Here is a 6,160-nt window from a genome sequence, read left to right as displayed (position 1 = left end):
CTGGGAAATATGATTTTTATTGCATTATTTTCTGTATTATGGACTGTCTCATGAATGTATTACTTTGACAAAACACTTAAAATTATATTGAATTGACACTTTTAATAATTTATAGATTTCTAAAAATCAGATAGTATTGAATTTTAATGTGTTGGATTTTTAAAGGTTTTGTCCTATGTTGTGAAGCAAAAATTAAACAAATGGAGCAAATTGTTGGTAATATAATAATATGATACTGGTGCTGTAAGGAAAAAAGGTATAGGTAAATATGTGTCTGCCAGTTATTTATTTCTGGGTATCAAAACACCCAAAACCTCAGTAGTTTAACACAATAAGCATTTACTATTGTTCACAAGGTTACCAGTTAGCTAGGTCGGTCTTGACTCTGCTGAGATTATCCATGTGTCTGAGATCACCTGTGCATGGGGTAGGCATCTTTACCGAAAGGCTGGGATCTCTCATATGTTTGGAAAGCACATGGCTGGTCTAGAATGACCTTGGCTGGGGCAACTGGGCTCTTTTCCACATGATGTGTCTTATTAGCCAGCAATGTAGCTCAGGCTCAACCTCATTTAGGTTCAGGTGTCCACGAGGAAGAAGAGCACCAGGCTTTGTAAAGCCTGAGCTGGGAATTGCACTGGATCCTTCTACTGCATTATGTTAGCCAAAACCAAGTCATAAGACTAGTTCAGCGTTGAAGCAAAGGGCAAGGATACTAGGAAGCCAGTGCAAAAACATTAGTACTCTTCTCTGTAGTTTTATTACAGTATTTATGTGAACAGCCTCCTGTAAGGTAAATAACAAATCTTAGGATGAGGAGTAAAATTCTCAATTTTAAAAGCAAAGATTTGAAAGCACTGGTTTGGGGACTTCTAATCTACAAAGAATTTAGGATTTATTCCAAACCGCAGAAAAAAAAAAAACAAAACTCAAGGACAGCTAACAACAGGTATATTATATGTTTTCTTTCGAAGCATAATTTTTCTCTTTCCAGACTCATTTTTATTAAGAACAAATTATGACAGAAATAATTTGTTTACAAAAATAAGCTTTAGTCTTTCTGTACTTGACCTGATTATTTGCATAAGGTGCAACAAGAATAATTATTTTTCAGTTAGCCTGTTTTTTGTTTAAATTGGCTTTGATGGAACTCTGTTCCATGAGGAATCTCAGATAAGACTTTTCAAGAGCCCAGCCCAGCCATGCGTTCGTACACTGAAATACCTATGAGTTGGGTAAATTGCTCTCCTCTCAAGGTCTCAAGATAAATTGGAGCTCTTGAACCTGTTAGACAGTGATATTCTTTACTTACCAGAGATCAAGAAACTTGTACAAGGACTGTGTGTAGACAAGGTATGAGGGCAGATTCCCCTAGGGGCTTTTATTGGCTCTATAAGTCAACTTCGATTCTCTAAAGGAAGCATGCCATTCCAGTCAAATTCTTGGTAAAATAACCAATTTCTCCAATTGTGTCCTGTTAAAAAAGAAAACAGATTCTTATTGTACTTATGCAATTAACTATTCTGCCATAAATTGTGAATACTTACAAATAGCTTCCAAATTCTGGAGAAATCAGGTAGAGAGAAACAAACATCGTTCAAAATTTTTTTACAGGAGGATATTTTACTCACTTGTTAAAAGTTGCAAACAGCTCTAAAGAAATAAGTTATCCTTGTTAACTTTCTGTCTCGTTGATCTGTCTAATGTCGACAGTGGGGTGTTAAAGTCTCCCATTATTATTGTGTGGGAGTCTAAGTCTCTTTGTAGGTCACTCAGGACTTGCTTTATGAATCTGGGTGCTCCTGTATTGGGTGTGTATGTATTTAGGATAGTTAGCTCTTCTTGTTGAATTGATCCCTTTACCATTATGTAATGGCCTTCTTTGTGTCTTTTGATCTTCGTTGGTTTAAAGTCTGTTTTATCAGAGATTAGGATTGCAACCCCTGCCTTTTTTTGTTTTCCATTTGCTTGGTAGATCTTCCTCCATCCTTTTATTTTCAGCCTATGTGTGTCTCTGCACGAGATGGGTTTCCTGGATACAGCACACTGATGGGTCTTGACTCTTTATCCAATTTGCCAGTCTGTGTCTTTTAATTGGAGCATTTAGTCCATTTATCTTTAAAGTTAATATTGTTATGTGTGAATTTGATCCTGTCATTACGATGTTAGCTGGTTATTTTGCTCGTTAGTTGATGCAGTTTCTTCCTAGCCTCGATGGTCTTTACAATTTGGCATGATTTTGCAGTGGCTGGTACTGGTTGTTCCTTTCCATGTTTAGTGCTTCCTTCAGGAGCTCTTTTAGGGCAGGCCTGGTGGTGACAAAATCTCTCAGCATTTGCTTGTCTGTAAAGTATTTTATTTCTCCTTCACTTAGGAAGCTTAGTTTGGCTGGATATGAAATTCTGGGTTGAAAATTCTTTTCTTTAAGAATGTTGAATATCGGCCTCCACTCTCTTCTGGCTTGTAGAGTTTCTGCCGAGAGATCCGCTGTTAGTCTGATGGGCTTCCGTTTGTGGGTAACCCAACCTTTCTCTCTGACTGCCCTTAACATTTTTTCCTTCATTTCAACTTTGGTGAATCTGACAATTATGTGTCTTGGAGTTGCTCTTCTCAAGGTGTATCTTTGTGGCGTTCTCTGTATTTCCTGAATCTGAATGTTGGCCTGCCTTGCTAGATTGGGGAAGTTCTCCTGGATAATATCCTGCAGAGTGTTTTCCAACTTGGTTCCATTCTCCCCGTCACTTTCAGGTACACCAATCAGACGTAGATTTGGTCTTTTCACATAGTCTCATATTTCTTGGAGGCTTTGTTCATTTCTTTTTATTCTTTTTTCTCTAAACTTCCCTTCTCACTTCATTTCATTCATTTCATCTTCCATCACTGATACCCTTTCTTCCAGTTGATTGCGTCGGCTCCTGAGGCATCTGCATTCTTCACATAGTTCTTGAGCCTTGGCCTTCAGCTCCATCAGCTCCTTTAAGCACTTCTCTGTATTGGTTATTCTAGTTATACATTCCTCTAATTTTTTTTCAAAGTTTTTAACCTCTTTGCCATTGGTTCGAATTTGCTCCTGTAGCTTGGAGTAGTTTGATCGTCTGAAGCCTTCTTCTCTCAACTTGTCAAAGTCATTCTCCATCCAGCTTTGTTCCATTGTTGGTGAGGAGCTGCATTCCTTTGGAGGAGGAGAGGCGCTCTGCTTTTTAGAGTTTCCAGTTTTTCTGCTCTGTTTTTTCCCCATCTTTGTGGTTTTATCTATTTTAAAGTTCATATGGAACCAAAAAAGATCCTGCATCACCAAGTCAATCCTAAGCCAAAAGAACAAAGCTGGAGGCATCACACTACCTGACTTCAAACTATACTACAAGGCTACAGTAACCAAAACAGCATGGTACTGGTGCCAAAATAGAGATATAGATCAATGGAACAGAACAGAACCCTCAGAAATAACGCCGCATATCTACAACTATCTGATCTTTGACAAACCTGACAAAAACAAACAATGGGGAAAGGATTCCCTATTTAATAAATGGTGCTGGGAAAACTGGCTAGCCATATGTAGAAAGCTGAAACTGGATCCCTTCCTTACACCTTACATAAAAATTAATTCAAGATGGATTAAAGACTTACATGTTAGACCTAAAACCATAAAAACCGTAGAGGAAAACCTAGGCATTACCATTCAGGACATAGGCACGGGCAAGGACTTCATGTCTAAAACACCAAAAGCAATGGCAACAAAAGCCAAAATTGACAAATGGGATCTAATTAAACTAAAGAGCACACTGATGAGTCCTGTCTTTTTGTCCAGCTTGCCATTCTGTGTCTTTTAATTGGGGCATTTAGCCCATTTATTTTAAGGTTAATATTGGTATGTGTGAATTTGATCCTGTCATGATGATGTTGCCTGGTTCATTTTGCAGACTTGTTAATGTAGTTGCTTCATAGTGTCATTGGCTTGTGTATTTTAGTGTGTTTTTATACTGGCTGCTAACAGATTTTCCTTTCCATAACTACTGTTTCCTACAGGACCTCTTTCAAGGCAAGCCTGGTGGTGACAAAATCCCTCAGTATTTGCTTGTCTGAAAAGGATTTTATTTCTCCTTCACTTATGAAGCTTAGTTTGGCCAGATATTAAATTCTGGGTTGGAAATTATTTTCTTTATGAATGTTGAATACTGGTCCCCAGTCTTTTCTGGCTTGTAGGATTTCTGCTGAGAAGTCTGCTGCTAGTCTGATGGGCTTCCCTCTGTAGGTGACCTGGCCTCCCTCTCTAGCTGCCCTTAACATTTTTCCCTTCATTTCAACCTTGGAGAATCTGATGATTATGTGTCTTGGGATTGATCTTCTTGTGGAGTATCTTACTGGGGCTGTCTGAATTTCCTGAATTTGAATGTTGACCTGTCTTGCTAGGTTGGGGATGTTTTCCTGGATGATATCCTGAAGTGTGTTTTTTGACTTGGCTCCATTCTCCACATCTCTTTCAGGTACTTCAATCAGTCATAGGTTTGGTCTTTTTACATAGTCCCATAGTTCTGGAAGGTATTGTTCATTGCTTTTTATTTTTGTCTCTAATCTTTGCTACCTACCTTATTTTAGCAAGACAGTCTTCAAGCTCTGATATTGTTTCTTCTGCCTGGTTGATTCAGCTATTGATACTTGTGTTTGCATCATGAAGCTCTCATGCTGTGTTTCTCAGCTGCATCAGGACATTTGTATTCCTCTCTAAACTGGTTATTCTAATTAACAGTTCCTGTAATCTTTTATCATGGTTCTTAGTTTCTTTGCCTTGGGTTAGAATATAATCCTTTAGCTCAGCAAAGTTTGTCATTACCCACTTTCTGATACCTACTTCTGTCAGTCATCCATCTCAGCTTCAGCCCTGTTGTGTGCCCTTGCTGGAGAAGTGTTGAAATCATTTGAGGAGAAAAGGCATTCCAGCTTTTGGAATTTTCAGCAGTTTTGCTTTGGTTTTTCATTATCTTTGTGGATTTGTCTACCTTTAATCTTTAAAGCTGTTAACCTTTGGATGGGATTTTTGTAGGGTCCTTTTTGTTGATGCTGTTATTGCTGCTTTCTGTTTTTTGTTTTTCTTCTAACATTCAGGCCCTTCTTCTGCAGGTCTGCTGCAGTGTGCTGACGGTCTACTCCAGACACTGTTCACCTGGGTATCATCAATGGAGGCTGCAGAACAGCAAAGAGTGCTGCCTGCTCCTTCCTCTGGAAGCTTCTTCCCAGAGGAGCACTGACCTGATCCCTGTTGGAACTCTCCTGTATGAGGTGTCTGGCGACCCCTGTTGAAAAGTCTAACCCAGTCAGGAGGCCCAGGATCAGGAACCCACTTAAGGAAGGACTCTGGCTATCCCTTAGCAGAGCTGGTGCACTGGGCTGGGGGAATCCCCCTTGTCTTGATCGCTGAGACTCTTCAGAGCCAGCAGGCAGGAAAGATTAAGTTGGCTGAACCTGAGACCACAGCTGCCCCTCTCCGCAGGTGCTCTGTCCGACGGAAATGAGAGCTCTGTCTGTAAACTCCTAGCTGGAGTTGCTGGAATTTCTGCAAGGATTTCTTGCCGGGCGAGGAGGGATGGATCCGGGTCCCACCTAAAGAAGCAGTCTGGCCATGATATGCCACAGCGGCTGTGCTGCGCTGTGAAGACTGCTGCCCAGTCCAATCTGCCCAGCTTCCCTAGCACTGGTAGGGGGAAACCGCTGACTAGAGCTGCAGTAATGGCAGTCGCCCCTCCCCTGGGGAACTCGGTCATCTCTGGCGTACTCCAGGCTGCTATGCTGGCTAGTGGGGATTCTAATCCAGCGGATCTAAGCTTGCAGGCTTCTGTGAGAGTGGACCTGATGCAAGGCCATTTTGCTCCCTGGCTTCAGCCCCCTTCCCATGGGAGTGGACGGGACTCCTGCCTCACTAGAGTTCCAGGAGCTGCTGGACTATGTAAAAACTCCTGCAGCTCAGTGCCTGCCCAAAAAGCCAGAAATATGAACTATTTGGTTAATTCTTATGAGGAAATGAAAGAGTTGTTAGATTAAACTCCTTCAGTCATTGTAGTTCTTTGTGATCAGAGAAAGAAAAACTGAGAGATCAGGAAGAGAAGAGACGGATAGAAGAAGTTGGGGTGGCCACAGGAAACAAGAAAAGAAACAAGATGACGTG

The sequence above is a fragment of the Hylobates moloch genome, unplaced genomic scaffold (assembly GCF_009828535.3).
Source record: "Hylobates moloch isolate HMO894 unplaced genomic scaffold, HMol_V3 SCAFFOLD_11, whole genome shotgun sequence".
Taxonomy (NCBI): Eukaryota; Metazoa; Chordata; class Mammalia; order Primates; family Hylobatidae; genus Hylobates; species Hylobates moloch.
Note: the sequence above shows the minus strand (reverse complement) of the source record.